General features: G+C 39.3%; 1 long non-coding RNA gene across 2 annotated transcripts in view; it reads left to right on the plus strand.

Annotated features, from left to right (window-relative positions):
* Positions 1-22,833, plus strand: part of LOC129626135 (uncharacterized) — a 168,643-nt gene that overhangs the window by 110,959 nt on the left and 34,851 nt on the right. Inside the window, exons 4-5 of one of the 2 annotated variants that reach the window (XR_008701786.1) lie at positions 8,588-8,687; positions 8,898-9,320. This is a non-coding gene — a long non-coding RNA (uncharacterized LOC129626135). Of the gene's footprint in view, positions 1-8,587; positions 8,688-8,897; positions 9,321-22,833 lie in introns of those variants that run through there. The other variant, XR_008701788.1, reaches the window with a different exon arrangement.

Consider the following 22,833-nt stretch of genomic DNA (forward strand, 5'->3'; position numbering starts at 1 on the left):
GCTTTCTAAGGCCCACTTGACTTCACATTCCAGGATGTCTGGCCAAATGGGAAATAAAAGTGGAGAAACATACTGTACATATAAAAAGAAATCTAACCTATGACTCAGCAATTTCATTTCAGTAAATTTGTGATAAGATAGTAAACAATTAAATTCTCAATTATTATATATTAATGTATTATTACATTATTTACAATAAGAAAATGAAGCAAGTTTAATGTCCCACATATAAGGGCTTAGTTGGAATAATTATGGTATTCAATGAATTACTCTATTTTTTTAAAAAATTGCCATCAGTGCTTATAAGAGTATGGTTATGATTTTATGAATTGAATTTTATATTAGACACACACATATATGACATATGTAAATACATACAAGCACATTATATATAAATGTTATAGTGATTGAGTAATAGTATAAATCAGTATTTCCTTTCTCTATAATGATTTTCTGCATTTTCCAAATTTTCTACAATGAGCATGTATTATTTCTGAAATCTGAAAGTCATATTAGTTAAAACCTAACAAAAAGGAAGCCTGGTGTCCTTTTTTGATATGGTGGTCTTGAAATTTCCTTCTAATAATGGAAGGAAAAGACTTGTGTGTCATTTTATTCTTTAAAAACAAAGCAAAATGAAGCACTGGAACAGACTGGGCGCACATACACCATGCGAGCAGTCAGTTCATAACGTCCGTTATTCTGCACATGGAGCTCAGAATGTGCCCTGACGTTCTGGAGCATCAGCTGTAACTCATCATTCTTATGAATCTGTCATCACTTTTCTCAAAGGAATTTCCACTTCTGTGATGTTACTTTTTCCATTATGCCTTATTTCCACCAAAATAGTAAGAGGACATAAAGTCTATTTCCTTTGCTTTGTATTCTCTCCTTGCCTGGAAGAAAAACTAATTAAATATGTTTTCCTTTATCTGATTTTTTTCCCCCTAGGCATCCTGGAAAGTGGTCACAGAGTCAGTTTTCTGGGATAGCAATTTCTGTATAGAAAGGACTTCCTCCAAACCACCTAAAATGATCAGAAGTTTATCCACATTTAAAAAGATCAAGAATGTGATGGAACATTTATTTTTAGCTTTTGTATTTATTATTACCAGGATATGAAGGTAGGTGAGACAATAATAGAAGTGGATAGAGAAAAGGGAAAGCAGACCTCCTTTTTTCATTAATTTTTCATTTAAGATTATGTATGACCTCAGTTTTTCCAGTGGCTGGATGGCATCACTGACTCGATGGATGTGAGTCTGAGTGAACTCCAGGAGTTGGTGATGGACAGGGAGGCCTGGCGTGCTGTGATTCATGGGGCCGCAAAGAGTTGGACACAACTGAGCAACTGAACTGAACTGAGCTGAACTGATGACCTCAGTAGACTCTAATAGTGGGAAATCAGTCAATCAGTCTCTCTCTCTCTCTCTCCATAATCCTTGATACAAATGTGTTCAACATTGAACTTTCCAACAAAAAGGCAGGCTCTGTACAAGCAGGAACCAGGCCCATGTGGTTCATCTTTGGAATAGTGAGCGGCGCATAGGGCATGGTCCATAAATATTTGCTAAGTGACAGGTTGATTTTTGAGGCAGAAGTAGAAAAATGCAGTGTACTAATGCATATATATGGAATTTAGAAAGATGGTAACAATAACCCTGTGTACGAGACAGCAAAAGAGACACTGATGTATAGAACAGTCTTATGGACTCTGTTGGAGAGGGAGAGAATGGGAAGATTTGGGAGAATGGCATTGAAACATTTATAATATCATGTATGAAACGAGTTGCCAGTCCAGGTTCGATGCACAATACTGGATGCTTGGGGCTGGTGCACTGGGACGACCCAGAGGGATGGTATGGGGAGGGAGGAGGGAGGAGGGTTCAGGATGGGGAACACATGTATACCTGTGGCGGATCCATTTTGATATTTGGCAAAACTAATACAATATTGTAAAGTTTAAAAATAAAATTAAATTAAAAAAAAAAAGAAAATGCTGGTCAATTAGGAAAGCACTTGTGACCAATATCAGAATAATCCTACATTGTTTTGTCTTGACTTTTATTGACTAATATACTGGCTGCATTGTTCACAGAGTGTAGGGCAGTATCAATAGACTTTCTTTTCTATTTAGAAATCCTTTCTCACTTACAGAAAGCCTAGTACGAAGAATGTTTTTCCTGCATATCGTGTGAGAGCAGGTTGCCATCACCACCCACTGTAGTGTGTGTCCTGCATTGTTCTACATAATCGCGATACAGCCATCAGGTGCAAGTCATTACCACTGACGTATTACTACCGTCTCATTTATGCACCCTTTTCAGATTTCTTCAGTTGTTTCAATAATGTCATTTACAGCAAAAGGATTCAATCCAAGAATCATGTATTGTATTGAATTTTTATGTCTCCTTCAATCTGGAGTATTTCCCAAGTCTCTCCTTGACTTTTGTGACATTGATTTGACAATTCGGAAACTTACAAATGAGTCATTTTTTTTAATGTCTTTCAAGTTTGGTTTGTCAGATATTTCCTTGTAATTTGCTGCTTTGCACAGTTGGGCTTCCTTGGTTTGGTGGTTCAGGTGGTAAAGAATCTGCCTGCAATGCAGAAGATGTGAGTTAGATCCTTGGGTCAGGAAGATCCCCTGGGGAGGGCATGGCAACCCACTGAAGTATTCCTGCCTGGAGAATTTCATGGACAGAGGAACCTTGTGGGCTACAGTCCATGGGGTCTCACAGAGTTGGACACTCCTGAGCAACTGCCACATGGTTGGCAAGAATGTGACAATAAGATGACGCAGCCGTTATGACTGTGTCCTTCTCACTAACCCTGTCAAGTGGTGTGTGATCCCAACCTGCCCCAGTCCTCCTCATGTCCACTTTGATCACTTCCCAATTTTCCCAACCAAAAGATCCTCTTTTCCGTTTGCAATTAATGTGTATTTTGTGGGGAGGTACATTAAGATTATATAAATATAAAATTCCTCATAAAAATCTGACGAGTAGTTCTATATCTTTTGATTTCCCTTGGCTCAATTTGGTGATGGTTGTCAAATGGTGATTGGCTGATTCCATCATTCTTTCTGCATTTATCAGTTGATGGAAAGCACCAATTAATTAATATATTTGTTTTTAATTTTTTGTCCCCTTCACCCATTTCTCCCATCTCTCATACCCTGTCTCTGGCAGTCACCAATCTGTTCTCTGTATCTAGGAGCTTATTACTATGTCTTTTAGATTCTGCAAATAAGAGAGGTCGTAGGGTATTTGCCTTTTTCTATTCTGATCCATGATCTGAGTGCTTGTTTTTATACCAATACTGTACTGTTTTAATTACTGTAGCTTTGTAATATATAAATTGTTTATGCCTAATTTTTTACTAGTTGGCACAAAATTCAAATAATGGAGCTAAAGACTAACATCCCTAGAAACATTATAAACAAATTCAAACTTAGGTTAATGTGAGTAAGGATTTTCTAAGACTAAAGCTTTGCAAATAAGTTGAACATAAAAAAAATAAAAAACACTCTGCCTGAATTCACCACTCAGAGGTTCCTGTACCTGCTCTGGGGCACAAAGATTTGAGGATGGAGAGATACCAGAAATGACACTGGTTGAACTGCATTTGAAGGGAGGAAACTGAGCCAAAACTCACGGCCTGTGGGGGACTGGTACCGCTCCTGGAAAAGAGAGTTTAGGTCAGGCACACCGAGGAACGCGTAATTATGATAGCAAGCACTAAATATTTGTTCAACCAACGGGTTGAAATATGTGAAAATAACAGTGTCATCCCTTGTTAATCAGAGTGACCCGACCTTTGTCTGGTTTGCATTTTGGGCTTTTGTTGGGCTTTTGTGTAACTGAAACACTGTAAGTTCCTTAAGTCTTCTTATCATACGTCTTGGTAATGCCTTTCTTTTTACAACCAGGACACTCTGTGCTTCCAGTTCTTTACTCTTGTTTGTGTATATACACAAAGTTTATGACTTGCTGACTCAGATTCCCTCAGTCTGTTAATACACACTGGGGGTAAGTTAGGGACTTGGAAATAATGCACTCACTTCTTAATGAATCCAGAATGCCTTGTTGGGATTGTTGGTTCTCTTCTAGTGTGACCAATGGCATCCTGGCAGGGTGATAGAGGCATTCTCTCCACAATTCCAAAACAACAGTGGAAAAGCTGTAAAGAGACAGCTAATCAATTGGTCTTTTCTGTTTTAATTCCAGATGACTTCTGCTAACTACTTCCATTCAAGATCTATTTAAATAACCAAGTAATTTAAAATACAGAGTAAATCTGTCTGTATGGGTGTATGTATATATGTAAGTATGTGTGTATAAATATGTGTGTATATGTGCATAAAACCTCTCTCCTGTCTTTAGAAAATATTAATGCCAGTTTAGAAGGATATATCTATATTAAGTAACGGGTTATAAAACAAATGTAAGAAGAAAGATGAAAAAGCAGCATCCACCATCATCAATACAAAAGAAATGGAGCCAGTAATGAGTTTAATACAAAAATGTATGTTATCAAATCCCATGAATTTTCTAGGAAGATAAGGCCCCAATTGGGCTTCTCAGGTGGTACAATGCTAAAGAATCCACCTGCAAACACAGGAGACACAGAGACACAGTTTAGACACAGTTTAGATCCTCCAGGAAGATTCCCTGGAGGAGGAAATGGCAACCCACTCCAGTATTCTTACCTGGAAAATTCCACAGACAGAGGAGCCTGGCAGGCTACAGTTTATGGGGTTGCAAAGAGTTGGACATGACGTAGTGACTGAGCACACACAAGGCCCTGGTTTTTCACAGGCATTCAATATAAAAAGGGAAATTACCTCGGTTACAGTGCTAGGATAAAAACGAACTAGTTACTGTGAAAGGTGCTCACATTCTTGAATTAAAGGGAAGACAAATATCTCGAGAGAGTCTTTATATGAGCTGTATGCAGTTCATATTGTTCAGAGATGCTGCTGCTGCTGCTGCTACTAAGTCGCTTCAGTCGTGTCCGACTCTGTGTGACCCCATAGATGGCAGCCCACCAGGCTCCCCCGTCCCTGGGATTCTCCAGGCAAGAACACTGGACTGGGTTGCCATTTCCTTCTCCAATGCATGAAAGTGAAAAGTGACAGTGAAGTCGCTCAGTCGTGTCCGACTCCTAGCGACCCCATGGACTGCAGCCTATCAGGCTCCTCTGTCCATGGGATTTTCCAGGCAAGAGTACTGGAGTGGGGTGCCGTTGCCTTCTCCATCAGAGATGTTATTGCTCCCAAAAAACTTAAAAGAACTACTTGGTAAATATAATGGAACTTACGGTGAAAATAAGGTTAGGCAAAGCATTCAAACCATGTGGGTATGTAATCAGAACAACAGTAAAAACAATACTAATTCTAGAAAAACCAAATACAAGTACAAAGATGTTACATCTTAATAAATAACTATTACAGTAAGTATAAAATTTTGTGTCTTTGAAAAGAAGTGAAGAAATCTCATTAGAAAAGAATGTAAGGTGGACTGAAGCTGCAAAATCAAATTCATTGATAAATGCATTAAGAGTGGAAAGATTGGTGCAAAAATCATTTCCAGGACAGACCCCAAAGTCAGTCAAGCGCAGAGAAGAACAGCGGTGAATGGGCCTCACCTCGAGTCCCTTGCAGCTCGCCCCACACAGTGGTGCTAGGACAGCTTGCAGCTGTGCTCAGACACCATCCTGTACTTCCTGTTTGCATACAAGTTAATTTATGTTGCAGAAGCAGGTATTATGGAACAACGGACAGTCCTTTTTGTGCGACGTATGTATGGGTGTTTTAGGGCACCACATTTACCACCTTCCCAAAACATTTAAGAAATTTTAATAAACAAAGGTTTATGTTTATACGCCCATAACTTGTAATTTAAATTACCTTTTTTGTGTGTCGTGTGGTATTCAGTTTACCATTTACAAATCTACGTAGTAGATATTCTACTAAATGACAAGTTCACTGAAGTTTGGCAGTTAGCTAAGTGAGGGTATTTTTCATAATGGAAAATGGTGTGTATGTTTTTTTTTAAGTCATTGATATGATTTTTTACACTGTTTTTACATCCAGCTAGTTTACACTGAGTATGAACTGGTAACCTAGGTCGGGAGTGGAACCAGTTTCCTAAAAATGGCACTGTTTACAGGGCCTCTGTGTATCTCCCTCTGTCGTATTTGTATCCCAACATGAAGATAAATGGGAGGAAATAAAACAGTTTCAACTTGTGTGGTTTACTGTGAGATCTTCGATAATACTTTAGAATGCAGTAGGTTTTGGCAAGTTTCTCCCTAACAAGTAAAGATGGATCTTCAGGAAAAATCAAAGTTACTATATTATATGGGCTGTTGTGTTAACAGCACTTGAGGAGAATGAAAATGGGTGCCTAGTCTAAATGTAAATGGCATATCCAATTTGGAAATAAATGACCACGGGATTGAAGAACTATTGAAATATATGGCTGCCTCGAGTTTGGGCATTCAGTCCAATCTTATGAAGCAACTGCTAAGATTTAGTAGTAGCACTTACCACTTTATGACTCTGTGGGAGCTCTGATATTATCTTTTGTGTCCTTTCCTCTTAGAGGGAGAAAATGCACAGCACCCACAGAAATACAAATACAGAGGAGCTGGAAAAATTAAAAGAAGATTATGATTATCAAGAAGTTGCAAATAATTTGAAATTCTAGCATTTTCCTCTTGGAATTAAGTTCTGAGACGAGATGCTGCATATGTTAAATTTATAAGTCTATGTAAGTTTCAGATTCAGGAAGATTTTTCTCACCGTCATTGTTTTCTCTATTCATCCAACAAATTTCTCTTGAGAATGTATATCCCAGATTGCAGAGAAATAGGAACCTGATGATTACAGGCTTACTTTAAGTCTTCCCGGGTGGCTCAGTGGTAAAGAATCTGCCTGCCAATGCAGGAGACACAGGAGACAGAGGGTCTATCCCTGGGGTCAGGAGGATCCTCTGCAGGAGGAAAGGGCAGCCCACTCCAGTATTCTTGCCTGGGGAATCCCATGGACAGAGGATCCTGGTGGGCTCCAGTCCAAGAGGCGGCAAAGAGTCAGACATGACTGAGCACATAGGCATGCACACCTGGCTGACTTTATCAGTCTAGAGATGAGTCAGTCAGGAAGTTTTTAATACCCTTCTACCTGGACAATTGGGAGTTTGGGAATTGGGGTTTCAAATTGGGTGCACCTCACTTAATATATTTTTGACACATGTCAATTAGGAAAATGATCCTGAGGTATGACTTTCTCCTGTACATTGAGGAGTAGTGACAAAATTATCGAAATCCTTGATTCTAAAATCTGACTGCCTGACTTCCAATCTTAACTTCATCTCATTGTAGGTTTGTCATTTCCGGAAGGTTACTAAATCTATACCAGCTGCAGTTCCCTCTGTAGAATAGGGAGGATTCTCATATGAACCTTAAATGATTTTAGTGAGGATTGGATGAGACAAGGCACACAGTGTCCCTAATAAAGTACTTGGCACAGAGCAAACGCTGGATGCGTGTTAGCTTTCATCTTTTTCACTATTATTATTGCCCAGCTGTAGGTCCAGGCTGTGGCAAGATGGATTTATTCTTCAGAACAGTCATAGCTACCCTTTGGAATGCGAGCACGAAAGATAACAGGCTATCATCATTTATCTAAAGCTTAGAATTGCTACACCACTTGTTTTTGGGTGTGTCTGACTGGGTTTGCATGACCCTACCATCAGACTCTGGTGGGTAACAATTTGCATGTGTGTTTCTGTTGCTGAAACCATTTTATCAGCAAATGGTACATGAAATAGTCATCGTCACCACAGGTGGACCAGCAGTGGGGTCACAGGACATTCAAGAGCATCTCGGGGTTTGCTTAGGTGATGGCATTGTTGTGAGTGACACGGGTAAGAATGTATGTTGTTTGGACGGTTCTAAACACCTGATTGATTGAGTCAGTCAATACAGAATAGCACAATCAAGTGTTACTCTTTGTTTTTAAATTATCTTTTAATCCCTGGTGTCTCAGCTTGTAAAGAACTTGACTGCCGAACAACTTTACGGGTTCACAACTTTACCGTTACACAAACTTTACTGTTACACAACTTTACCGTTACACAAACTTTACTGATACACAAAACTGCTACCTTCATCATAAAAACAATCCAAATCACCAAAAGGAAAGTGGCAATTTGAAGACAGATACATACCATGTTTCATTCTAATTAAAACAAATCACAGGATGGTAACAAATATCTTAATGTTTCAGAATGAGTGCATTTAAAAATTAGCCTTCCTCAGAAATTGGCTGAATTGATTGTTATTTTGTTTTAGATAAAGATATGTTCTAGGAGCTTTACTGTTTAAAAAAAGTAAATACTAGAAATAACAATTAAAATATATGTGCAAATCAGTATATTTTTGTCAAAAGTAGAGGCATTAGGTAAAAATTGTCTTTAAGTTTTTCTTTGCAAATTACTCTCAACACAATGTTTTATTTTTATTTCCCTTTGTGGTGGCCAGTTTTATTCTTTCAGCACTAAAGATAACCTCTCTCTTGCAGACACCATCGACCTCTTTTCTCCTCCTTCCTCTGGTAAATCGGCCTGGTATTCTCCGATGTGGATGAACTCAAGCGTCTACCGTCTTCTTGGGTGGCAAGCGTAAGTATTCATGTAACGTTCATACGTTCTCCCATCCTTCCTAACAAAGCCGTGGTTTCATTCAGGGCAACCGTGTACGGCTACATACTCTCTCTTCCTGGCTCCCTTGCAGCCAGGCTCCCTCGACCACGTGCCACAGGTCTAGCCACTGATAAAGTGAGTAGAAAAGTCTAGTGGGCGTTTCTCTGAAATCCTTTGTTTTCCTGAAAGAAAATTACTGAGACTGGTGAAGACCCTTCTTCTTTTCATCGCTACGATTGCTGCACTGAAGACAGAAGCCCACGTGCTAAGCACAGAAGTGAAGGAAGAAACAGCCTGCATCCATGATGACATTGTTTAAGCAGTTGCTGAATCAATGGCAGCAGCTATGTTATCTCCAGACTTTTTGTTATGTAAGAGGAAAAAAGAAGCCACTATTTGTTGAACCCACCATGCATCCGTTTTTCTGTAACTTGCAGCTAACTTAGCCATGTTCCTACAAGCACATTAATCCCTGGACATTGCTGGAGAAATCAACTTTTATGACTGGTCTTTATTTTAAATCATGCTTGTAGAATACATAGGATCACAGCTTCCAGTCCTATTATACTTTCCTGGTAAGAGTAAGTTCTTTCCTTTCTTTTTTCATGGACCTTGTAATCACTATCTCCTCTCTATCACCTGAAAAACTCACACTTTCTTTAGAGAATGGAAGCCTCCAGGAACGTCCTCGGCCGTCCTCTCCCACATCTCCCTGCATCATGCATCGGTTCTCATCATGCTTAATCAGCCGCATGAGAATACACTCCTTCTTTTCTCAAAGGCAACCCTTCCATTTTTGCTCTGGACCTGTATCACCTCTGCCCTTCACTAGAACGCTGCTCCTTTTTCTCCCCCTCCTTTTTCTTCAGCATCTTCAATTTGTCTGTCCTTACTAGACCACTATTGGAGAAGGAAATGGTAACCTGCTCCAGTATCCTTGCCTGGAAAATCCCATGGGCAGAGGAGCCTGGTGGGCTGCAGTGCACGGGGTCACAGGGTTGGGCATGACCGAGTGACTGGCACACAGTAGGCCGTCTCGAGAATATAAACATTCTAGTGCTTTTCATCCTTGTAAAAGCTTGCCTCACGCTTCTTCTTCCTTTAGCATCTGACCCATTTTCCTACTCCCCTTTCTATTCAGAAAACTGGAAAACAATTTTTAGAGTGCACCTCTTTCTGAAGTTTTTTTCAAGCAGGATTATAATCCAACTTATCTTCCTACCAGGCCACTAAACCCGTCTCCCAATCAACAACCTCTGTGTCGACAAACCCACAGGACTGTGTTTTTTTTAACACATTGACAGCATTTGGTGCAGTTTATTAATCTTTCTCTGAAATTCTTTTTAAAACACTACATCTTGGTTTGCTTCCTTCCTTACTAGCTGGTGCTTTCTGTCATCTCTAAAATGATAGAACTCTTAAGGCTAAATTTTACACTGTCTTTTTTGCTTATCTATATTTTCTCTGTAAATAATATTATCCCCTAAATAGTATAAGATTGCATAAAATTTTACATTAATTCCTAATGACCTCTGCTCTGAGATCCAGACCTGTATACTGAAATACCCACTTGATGTCAAGTAGAAATGTAAAGAACATCTCAGATGTTACACATCCACATAAATGATACTTTCCTCCTCCATCTCTATTTGCTTCCCAGTCTTCCAGTTTTCTCTCTCAGAAACTAGCACCATCATTAGCCAATTCTTAAAGCCAGAAACATGAAATTCATACTTGACATTTCCCTTTTCTTAATTCTCTGTATTCAGTCTATCAGCAAATCCTGTTTGTTCCAGTTTCAGAACCTGTCTTGTATACCTGCTTTACTTTTTTCTGTTATGCAACATCCATAATAATCTTTTGAAAAGTGAAAGCATTCACTGTAAAGGCTAAAATTGAAAAGGATAGCTGTACCAGTTGGTGGCAAGGCTGTGGAGCAATGAGATTGCACATTTAGTACAAGCTTTAATCGGTAAAATGACTTAAAAAAAAGAAGTATGGCCTATTAAAGTTGAAGATATGCCCTTGTTCTCTTCCTAAAAGCATTAAGAATGAGTGTATGTATGCAGTAGAGACAAGGATGATGGTATTCATATCAGCAATGTTCACAATACCCCCCCCAAAAAAAAATAAACCCAAGGTACATCCACAGTGGAATGGATTCAAACATTAAATGGAGGGATAGACATGCAACGGACCACTATAGAACCATAAAAAAGGAACAAATTACAGCTTCATGCAACAACATGGATGGGAATTCATCTGTGTTCTTGAACTTGTATCAATAATGCTTATCAAAAGAAGCCAGACACAGATTGATGCAGAGGCAGTTTCGTGTGTGTGACGCTCACAAACCTGGAAGCCTGAGCTGTTGTGTTTATCCGCTCATACTCAGGTGGCACAAGTGTAAAGGAAAGTAAGAAACTACTACTACGAAAGCCAAGATACAGTTACCTACGAAGGGAAGGGAAGGTGGTTTTGAGTGACAGGAGGCGGGCGGGGGTGTTCTGGGATGCTGGCAAGGTTTTGTTGCTTGCCTGCGCTTGTTTTTACGGCGGCATACCACATCTGCATTGACGTACCTTTCAGCATCTGTGTTATATATTAGAAAAAATGCAGATATGAGATATACAAATAACTTGCCTGAATGAAACCAGTGTGTGTAGAATGAAATCTAAACACCTCCTTGTGTCTACAAGACCCTGCAGGAACTGGCTGGGCTCCTTTGCAAACTCATCTTGAAGTCCTTTGCTGCTTGTTAACCCCTCCAAATCTCACCTGCCTTCTGCCAGTGCCTTGGACATATCAGGCGCTCTTTACCCACTGTTCCCTCTTAAAAAAACAAAACAAAACTATCCTCTGACTTTTGTTTGATGAGCTTCATCTAATCCTAAGTCTCAGGCTAAAATGTCATCTCTTCAGAGAAGAGATCTGGTATAAAGGGTCTACCTTTTATCCTCCAGCATACTGCCCTGTCTCTTTTCTTCTTTGTGCCCAGCACAATCTGTGATTCTTCTGGTGCTACTTACTAATTTGCTGACTACATTCCTAACTGTATTGGAGGTCCTTGGAAGGCAGAGATCTTTTGCTTATTTGTTTTTATCCTTGTGACCCTAGGGCTTGTCACACAGCATACTTGGCTAAGTATCACTGCAGGAAGGAAATCATGGGTTGGATTTTAGGAAGAGATCCTGTTTGATGACCTATTTGAGGAATATTAATGATTGCATAATTAGACATTTTCTTCTTGAGTTCATGAGTGATTCTGAGTAATTAAATTTTTTTCCATATCCTCTTTTCACACAAACACAAAATACCACATTGAAAATTGACCCCATTTTAAGAACAAAAGTGCTGTCTCCCAGAATGATTATACAGAATAGATAATGCTTCAGTGATTATAAAGTCCTGTTTTTTTTTTTAAATTCTATTTTTTAAACTTTTAAGAGTTTGGCTGCACGGGGTCTTAATTGCAGCATGTGGCTTCAGCTCCCTGACCACGGATCAAACCCGGGCCTCCACAGCAAGAGTGCAGAGTCTAAACCACTGGACCACCAGGGACGCCCCTATTAAGTCCTGTCTTGAACAAGAGATGGTGAGAGCTAGAAAACGCATCAGCGACCACAGAGTCAGGAAGGAGACTGAGGAACAGTGAGGAGACAGTTTCTTTGAGGTGGGAGATTTGCTGGGAGAAGAGGAGGAGGGGGAGGAGCAAAGAGAGAAACAGGAATAGAAGATGAACTAGAATCCACCTGACGCATCTGCCAGGTGCGTGTGGGGTGAAGGCGAGGCCTGAAGGGGCTCAGCCAGCGTCAGCGAGCCACAGAAAGACCGTGTCCTGGCTGCCAGTGGACTCCGTGTGTGTCTTGTGGGTAACGTCTGATTGCATGCAGGATGGGTCCAGTCATTTCTTTCCAGGCTATCCGTTTAAGAAGGCACCGAACAGAACTCTGCTTTTTCACTACGAAGCGCTGACAGTGGTGGTATTTGCCTGAAGAAACGGCCACCGCCTGCCCCGTGACTGTCTTCAGGTGACTGACACCTGTGTGAGCCGGTCAGTGGCCGAGAGCCACAGGGCCCTCCGAGTCCTCACCTTCAGACCCTGCCCCGCCGCTCTGCCAGGCTAGTCATCCAGTTCCCCGTCTTTCAGCAGGTTATGAAATCGAAGGAGCTTTGTCAATCTATTTAAAACATCTGAATGCTAATGAAATGGCCCAGCACGTTAATTAGCCGGTCAATAGATCATTCAGTCTTAAAAGCTCAGTTTCTCTTCTCTTCTTTTATTTTCAAACAATTGAGCAGCAGCGCATTAGGAATGATATCAGAATACTAATTAATTCCAGTTCAGTAAATTTCCAGATAAGTTTTTCATATTTATATTCCGGAAATAATTTTAAAATGTAATTGCATAATAATAAAATTTACCTCTTTTTCTATTAACCATAATGAAGGAAAAAAACATGTTGATGCTATTTTTACATATACTCTAGAGATTTCAATAGAAGTGTGTTAAGAACACTAAGTCAATAAAATATAGTTCTCAAAGAGAACAAAATCATGTCCTCATGTTAATTCGCTTAGTCACTCAGTCCTGTCTGACTCTGTGACCCCATGGACTGTAGCCCTCCAGGCTTCCCTGTCCTTGGGATTTCCCAGCAAGAATACTGGAATGGATTGCTCTTTCCTCTTCCAGGGGGTCTTCCCAAGCCAGAGATCCTGAGGCTCCTGAATTGCAGGCAGATTCTTTGCTGCTGAGTCACCAGGGAATGTTGTCAGAATTGATACCTTGTATAAAATGTCTATTTAAATGGATAGGATGTCTGTTTTGTTACAAAATAAGATTATGAAATCCAACCATCAAATTTTATAGGACTTGTTTCAAGATGAATAATGTAATCCAAAATGTATTAAGAAAATGACTTTTTTTTTTTGGCCAAAGACAGAAAATTTTATTTGAAAATTCAATATTTTATTTACCCATTCTAAAAATAACTGGGGAACTTTGAAGAGAAAAACATCACTGATATTATATCTTTCTATTTAAATCAGCTTGCAATAAACAAACTATCATTAAAAGAGTGTGGAGGATTAAAAATGACTAAATTAAAAGCAATATGTATATCAAGATTTGGAGACAGTGTTGAGATTGCTACTTCATTTTGTGGCTTTGCAACTGATGATGACCAGGTAGTATTTATAGGCATTCCTAAAGAAGCTTATATATACTGATGTGCTTAAGATACAAAATTACTAAAAATTTTTGGCCCTTTTCTCTTGTAAAATACATGTTTGATCATTTAATTCCTATTGAGGATCTGAACATACTACATACATTTTTCTTCATGGTATTCTGATGTTGTCTTATATTATTGGCAGGCAATTTTAATAACACAAAGGAAAAGCACATAGAAAAAAATGGCAACCATAAATCTTTCACCAAATATTATTATATTTCATATAGTCTATTTGTCCATGCCAATCAGTGTACATAACTTTATTTACATATATATATATTTGGTATGATTATATACCTTGTGGCTACTCCTGGTGGCTCAGTGGTAGAGAATCCACCTGTCAATTCAGAAGACACGGGTTCAGTTCCTGAGTCTGGAAGATCCCTTGGAGAAGGAAATGGCAACCCATTCCAGTATTCTTGCCTGGAAAATCCCATGGACAGGGGAGGCTGGTGGGCTAAGTCCATGGGGTTGCAAAAGAGTCAGACACAACTTAGGAACTAAACAACATCCGTAAACGTTAGATTGTGTCATACTTTAAAAATAATCAGTTTTATTGAGATATAATTTATGACATAAAACATTTTTAATACTAATCACTATTCCTTTGAAGTAGTCCTTTTGATAATGGTTTATTATCTTCTAATATGCTACTAAATATAATCTGCCAAGTTTTTATTAGGACTTTTGCATCTGTATTTATGAGTGAGTTGGATCTGTGCTTATTTTATCTTTGTCGGGTTTTATGTAAGTATTATATTTAAGTATGACTGGAGAATCTATTTTAAAAATTCTGGATTAACATGTATGATGGGAATCAATATTTCAAGGAATGATAAACAAACAAAACTCATGAAGGTCCAGAATTATTGTGTGTGTTCAGTTCAGTTCAGTTCAGTTCAGTCACTCAGTCGTGTCCGACTCTTTGTGACCCATTGTGTGTGTGTGTATGTACACATCATATGTGTGTGTAAAAACTCAGTGAGTAGTACTTGAAAGAAAACATTCTTTTTCAAATTTAGAAAATTGAGTTTTAATATAGCTGTGTGAATTTTGGTAGTTTTTATTATCTTATTAGTGATTAAAACTAATGTGTTCAAATTTATTAATAGCACAGAACTGTGTATTATATTTTTAAATAACATTTATGAGCCCTCACATGTTCAATTTTACTTCTAATTTAAGTTCCTTTGATTTCTCCATCCCTCTTTTTTGATCAGAAAGAGAAATTTTTTAATGTTTGTTTTGCAATCATTTCTTGAATTGATATGTCATGTATTTCTTTATCTGGGCTTCCCTGTGTCTCAGCAGTAAAGAATGTGCCTGCAATACAGGAGATGCGGGTTCAGTTCCTGGATCAGGAAGTTCCCCTGGAGAAGGAAATGGCAACCCACTCCAGTATTCTCGCCTGGAAAATCCCATGGACAGAGCTGGTGGGCTGCAGTCCACGGGGTCCAGAGTTGGATATGCAGCGACTGAAACAACAGCGTTTCTTTACCTAATGCACTAATTGTCATTATTTCAATTTCTTTTTCTTGTTTTCTTTGGATAGATCATTCTTTTAAAATTCTTTTTTTTAATTAATTTATTTATTTTAATTGGAGGCCAATTACTTTACAATATTGTGGTGGCTTTTGCCAGACATGGGCATGAATCAGCCTCAGGTCCCCCATCCTGAACTCTCTCCCACCTCCCTTCCCACTCCATCCCTCTGGATTGTCCCAGGGCAAGGGCTTTGAGTGCCCTAATTCATGCATCGAACTGGGACTGGTCATCTGTTTCACATATGGTAGTATACATGTTTCAATGCTATTCTCTCAAATCATCCCACCCTTGCCTTCCCCCCCAGAGCCCAAAAGTCTGTTCTTTACATCCGTGTCTCTTTTGCTGTCTTGCACATGATACACTTGTGAATAACCTGTTCATCAAGTTTGCAAAATGTGTTCTGTCAGCTTTATTTTAAAGATCAGTCCAACAAGTATTGTATATCTTTCATTTATATTCACCAATTGTTAGCCCTCCATACCATTTTTGTTTTTTGAACCATTTGTGAGGAATTTTCAGACACCATGATCCTTGTAGACATATGTCATCAGTTTGTATTTACTAAGTGAAAGGACATTTCCTACAGAAATCTAATGACATTTATGAAATTCAGAGAAATTTTACCATTGTTTGAACTCCATTATCTAATATAACTCCTTATTCAAATATTTATGGTAATGTCCCAAAGCACAAAGCTGTGTAGTGTATTTTTCTATAACTTTCTAACTGCAGAATTTTGCAGTTTCCTTTAACTGATAAAAATTTCTCAGCCTTTCTTTGTTTCTCTTGAAATTGGTAATGTTAAGGAATATAGATCAGTTTTGTAGAATTCCTTTTTTTTTCCTAATTCTTATGATGGGATTCAGACAGTGCATTTTTAACAGGGATACTGTATATGTAATGTGTTCTTCTCAATGTGTTACAATAGGAGGTGTTGCTGTTATTCAGTCGCTAAGTTGTATCTGACTCTTTGCAACCCCATGGATTACAGCACGCCAGGCTCCTCTTTCTTCCACTGTCTCCCAGAGTTTGCTCAAATTCATGTCCATTAAGTCGGTGATGCCATCCAATCATCTCATCCTCTGTCACCTCCTTCTCCTCCTGCCCTCAAATTTCCCGGCATCAGGGTCTTTTCCAATGAGTCAGCTTTGCATCAGCTGGCCAGAGCATTGATGTTTCAGCTTCAGCAACAGTCCTTCCAATGAATATTCCAGGTTGATTTACTTTGGGATTGACTGGTTTGATCTTGTGGTCCAAGGGACTCTCAAGAGTGTTCAACAGAAGGTATATAAAGTTAGTCTCTTTGATTAGATTACATTTGCTCAGTTATAGAGAGTGTCTGACAGATTTATGCGCTATGCAATTACCTGCCCCTTCATTCATCCATAATTACTAAGTAACCTAGAGGAAGATGCTTTTAGTTGTCCACAGCAAGAATTTAACTTCCTCTGCTGATTTTTTCCCTAAATCAATTGCTCTTAGTTCAGTTCAGTTCAGTCGCTCAGTCATGTCCGACTCTTTGCGACCCCATGAATTGCAGCATGCCAGGCCTTCCTGTCCATCACCAACTCTTGTAAAATACTGAATATATAACTCTTTCATTAATTCAACATTTATTAGTAGGATGAGTGTTTTACTGAAAAACAAAGAGAAAAAAAAAACCTTCCTTCTTCCTCCATGAGTGTGTGTGTATATATATGCATATATATGCATATATATGCACACATGTATCTATTCCTGTTGTATAGATGTGTGGATTCATTTTCATTCAGCATGGTAAAATCAACTGCTGTCATTATTTCTTGCAATGCTCAAAAATTTTCAGAATTGTCATCAAACTGTTTATTTCCTTTTCACATGTTTTCATAAATTTTTTTGACTGAATAGTTGATTTATAATGTGTTAATTTCAAGTGTACAGAAAGTGATTCAGTTATACATACTGTTTTCAAATTATTTTCCATTACAGAATATTACAAAATACCAGATATAGTTCCCTGTGCTGTGCAGCAGGTCCTTGTTATCTAGCTCATTTGTTTTTTTAAACAGTTTTTCACATCTTGGCACAGAAATTTGTGTAACAAAATCAGTGTGTATCCTTGTATTTTGCCTGTCCTAGCCGTGGAGTCAGCCACTGCTGCGTGTGTTTACAGACACTGAGCATGATACGGGCTCACACTGTTTTCACCTACGTGTGTGTGAAATCATCAGCTCATGCTGACACTTCTAACTTCAATTCAGAGCCTCAAGAAACTTCCATGAATCAGGAAGTGAGAAGAGGACAAAACAAAATGAGATCTGCCTTTTTTGGGGGAGATATGTATCATTTATATGAGCTTATGTTTACATTTCAGGGGCAGAATTGTTGTATGTGGACACCTCAAAAAAGCTTAAGATATCTTGTTTTTTGTAGAATGAATGCAATGTCCACTTAAACAAAACTGGAGTTCTGTTAGTTTTTTTTATTTCAAATTGAAATGCTTTTTTAAGAAAATTTATGTATTTATTTTAATTGGAGGACACTCATTTCACAACACCATGGAGGCCCTGCCATACATCGATGAATCACCCAGAGGTACACGTGTCCCCCATCCTGAACCCCTCACTGCCCTCCCCACCCCATGCCTCTGGGTTGTCCCAGAGCACTGCTTTGAGTGCCTTGCTTCATGTATCCAACTTGCACTGGTCATCTGTTTTACATATGGTAGTATACATGTTTCAATGCTATTCTCTTGTATCATCCCACCCTTGCCTTCTCTCTTTTGCTGCCTTGCATATTGGGTCATTGTTACTGTCTTTATAAATTCCATATATATGTGTTAATATACTGTATTGGTGTTTTTCTTTTTTACTTACTCCATCTGTATAATAGGCTCCAGTTTCATCCACCTCATTAGAACTGACTCAAATGTATTCTTTTTAATGGCTGAGTAATATTCCATTGTGTGTATGTACCACAGCTTTCTTTTCCATTTGTCTGATGATGGACATCTAGGTTGCTTCCATGTCCTGGCTATTATAAACAGTGCTGAGATGAACATTGGGGTACACGTGTCTCTTTCAATTCTGGTTTCCTCGGTGTGTATGCCCAGCAGTGGGATTGCTGGGTCATATGGCCATTCTATTTCCAGTTCTTTAAGGAATCTGCACACTGTTCTTCCTATTGGCTGTACTAGTTTGCATTCCCACCAACAGTGAAAGAGGGTTCCCTATTGCTTATAGACTTTCTGACAGCAGCCATTCTAACCGGAGTGAGATACCTCATTGTGGTTTTGATTTGCGTCTCCCCAGTGACGATGGTGTTGAGCATCTTTTCATGTGTGTCATAGTCCTCTGTATGTCTTCTTTGGAGAAATGTCTGTTTAGTTCTTTGGCCCAGTTTTTGATTGGGTTGTTCATTTTTCTGGTATCAAGCTGCATGAGCTACTTGTATATTTTGAAGATTAATTCTTTGTCAGTTGTTTCATTTGCTATTATTTTCTCCCATTCTGAAGGCTGTCTTTTCACCTTGCTTATAGTTTCCTTTGTTGTGCAAAAGCTTTTATGTTTAATTAGATCCCACTTGTTTGTTTTTATTTCCATTACTTTGGGAGGTGGGTCATAGAAGATCTTGCTGTGATTTATGTCAGAGAGTGTTCTGCCTATGTTTTCCTTTAAGAGTTTTGTAGTTTTTGGTCTTACATTTAGATCTTTAATCCATTTTGGATTTATTTTTGTGTATGGTGTTAGAACTAGTGTTCTAATTTCATTTTTTTTTACACGTTTCCTAGCACCACTTGTTGAAGAGATTGTTTTTTCTCCATTGTATATTCTTCCCTCCTTTGTCAAAGATAAGGTGTCCATAGATGTGTGGATTTATCTCTGGGCTTTCTATTTTGTTCCATTGATCTATATTTCTGTCTTTGTGCCAGTACCGTGCTGTCTTGATCACTGTAGCTTTGTAGTATAGTCTGAATTCAGGCAGGTTGATTTCCCCAGTTCTATTCTCCTTTTTCAAGATTGCTTTGGATATTCAAGGTTTTTTGTGTTTCCATACAAACTGAAATTATTTGTTCTACTTCTTTGAAAAATACTATTGGTAGCTTGATAGGGATTGTGTTGAATCTGTAGATTGCTTTGGGTAGTATACTCAGTTTCACTACATTGGGGTCTTCCAATCCATGAACATGGTATATTTCTCCGTTTATTTGTGTTCTCTTTGATATCTTTCATCAGTGTTTTATAGCTTTCTATATATATAGGTCTTTTTTTTTCTTTAGGTAAATTTAAGAAAGGATAGAAATGAACATCAGGTTGACAGCTAGCAATGGTTGCCCCAATATGACATATCAACCAGAAGGAACACATGCAGGTTGTTACACTCAGTTCTGGAATTACTGTGGTACTTAACTCTTCATGCTTGAAGAGAACATGATCCTTTTTTATTTCCAATTGATAGTACTCTTAACACTCATTTTTTTTAATGTAAATAAATATAAATACAGTAAAAATTTTAGAAACTCTCACTGAATATTATAGTGTTTAAGTAGCTAAAAAGACATTTATTATAGCGTACTAAGGGTTTCCCTGGTAGTTCAGATGGTAAAGCATCTGCCTACGATGTGGGAGACCTGGGTTCCATCCCTGGGTCAGGAAGATCCCCTGGAGATGGAAATGGCAACCCACTCCAGTAGTCATGCCTGGAAAATCCCATGGACTGAGGACCCTGTAGTCCATGGGTGGGCTACAGTCCATGGGGTTGCAAAGAGTCGGACATGACTGGGTGACTTTACTTTCTTTGCCTGTACAAACGATGAGTTCCAAACCTAAAGCACATAGCAAGTCCAGAAAGGTGCTTTGGATTGCGTCAGTGTGACTTCTGACTCCTAGGTCATCCTAGCTCTTTTGTTTTTGTTGTTCAGATGCTAATTCATGTACAATTCTATGTGACCCCATGGACTTCAGCATACCAGGCTCCCTTATCCTTCACTGCTGCTGCTGCTGCTGCTGCTAAGTCGCTTCAGTCGTGTCCGACTCTGTGCGACCCCATAGACGGCAGCCCACCAGGCTCCGCCGTCCCTGGGATTCTCCAGGCAGGAACACTGGAGTGGGTTGCCATTTCCTTCTCCAATGCATGAAAGGGAAAAGTGAAAGTGAAGTCGCTCAGTCGTTCCCGATTCTTTGCGACCCCACGGTCTGCAGCCTACCAGGCTCCTCCGTCCATGGGATTTTCCAGGCAAGAGTACTGGAGTGGGGTGCCATTACCTTCACTAGCACCCCAAATTTACTAGATTTGTGTCCATTGAGTCAATGATTCGATCTAACCATCTCATCCTCTACCACACCCTTCTCTTTTTGCCTTCAATCTTTCCTATCATCAGGGTCTTTTCCAATGAGTTAGATCTTCGCATCAGGTGGTCAAAGTATTGGAGCTTCAGCTTCAGTCTTTCCAATTAATATTTAATGTTGATTTCCTTTAGGATTGACTGGTTTGATCTTTGTGCAGTCTAAAGGGCTCTTCTCACTCATATCCAGTTCTCCTTTTACATCTGGTTCTGTCTACTGGCTGTGTTCCATCTTTCCCCAGCTTTTCCAAGCCTTAGTTCATCAGCCTCTGAAGCAAAAAAGAATTTAAGACACATGTGTTTTGCAAGAATGGCTTAATTCCCAAAAGGCTATATGGATGATCTCAAGCTGACCCATATAGAACTGCAAGTGAAGTAGATCATGATATTCCTATAAATAGAGGGAAGTATTTTATGCATTCCATCATGAAATGTCTTACAATATGGTTTCTGAGGGTGTCCACTGAGTCTTTGATTTATGAGTTGGAGAATAAGATTAAAAAGCCAATGGGATAATGAGGTTACATACCAGAGAGCCACATTTCAATCCGTGTGTGTTGACTTACAAATTGATCCTCGGTGGAACTCCATTTATCAGTTAGAGAAAAGTTACAAAACGTTTTCTGAGTCTGGGGAGAGAAGGAGCCAGGAGGAACCTGTTGTGTTATCTGAAGTGACCCATCCATTACGTTCGGTCTCAGGTCACCATTTGTCCAATTCCCTCCCTAAATGCATGTGTATTGTATGCTATGCTAAGTTGCTTCAGGTGGGTCCGACTCTGTGCAAGCCCACAGATGGCAGCCCACCAGGCTCTGCCATCTCTGGGATCCTCCAGGCAAGAACACTGGAGTGGGTTGCCATTTCCTTCTCCAATGCATGAAAGTGAAAAGTGAAAGCGAAGTCGCTCAGTCGTTTCTGACTCCTAGCTACCCCATGGACTGCAGCCCACCAGGCTCCTCTGTCCATGGGATTTTCCAGGCAAGAGTACTGGAGTGGGTTGCCATTGCCCTCTCCATGTGTATTGTAAGGAAGGGAATAATGTGAAGTGAAGTGAAATGGATGGAAAAGCATCACTCTGCTTTCTTTTCACCAGAAAAATAATTCCCTGTTTAGATTATTTTTGAGATTAATTTTGCTTTAAGAAAAATTTGAAGACATATATCTCCTCTCTGATGTTCAGTCACAATTACTGAATATTTAGCATTTTGGAGCCTGGGATGCTAACCCACACTAATAGCTCTCTTTGATATTTTGGACTCAGCCCTCATTTGACTGCCTTATGGTCATGGTCATTAATACCGCAGAGTCAAACACTGAAACTCTAGTTTGCCTAGACAATTCAGTTCAGTTCAGTTGCTCAATCATGTCTGACTCTCTGAGACCCCATGAACTGCAGCGTGCCAGGCCTCCCTGTCCATCACCACCTCCTGGAGTCCACCCAAACCCATGTCCATTGAGTCAGTGATGCAATCCAACCATCTCATCCTCTGTCGTCCCTCTGGTAAAGGCATTCTTTGGCATTGCCTTTCTTTGGGATTGGAATGAAAATGGACCTTTTCCAGTCCTGTGGCCACTGCTGAGTTTTCCAAATGTGCTGGCATTTTGAGTGCAGCACTTTCACAGCATCATCTTTCAGGATTTGAAATAGCTCAACTGGAATTCCATCACCTCCACAAGCTTTGTTCGTAGTGATGCTTCCTAAGGCCCAATTGACTTCACATTCCAGGATATCTGGCTCTAGGTGAGTGATCACACCATCGTGATTATCTGGGTCATGAAGATCTTTTTTGTACAGTTCTTCTGTGTATTCTTGACACCTCTTCTTAATATCTTCTGCTTCTGTTAGGTCCATACCATTTCTGTCCTTTATCGAGCCCATCTTTGCATGAAATGTTCCCTTGGTATCTCTAATTTTCTTGAAGAGATCTCTAGTCTTTCCCATTCTGTTGTTTTCCTCTGTTTCTTTGCATTGATCACTGAGGAAGGCTTTCTTATCCCTCCTTGCTTTTCTTTGGAACTCTGC

This window comes from Bubalus kerabau, chromosome 13 (assembly GCF_029407905.1).
Source record: "Bubalus kerabau isolate K-KA32 ecotype Philippines breed swamp buffalo chromosome 13, PCC_UOA_SB_1v2, whole genome shotgun sequence".
NCBI classification, from domain to species: domain Eukaryota; kingdom Metazoa; phylum Chordata; class Mammalia; order Artiodactyla; family Bovidae; genus Bubalus; species Bubalus kerabau.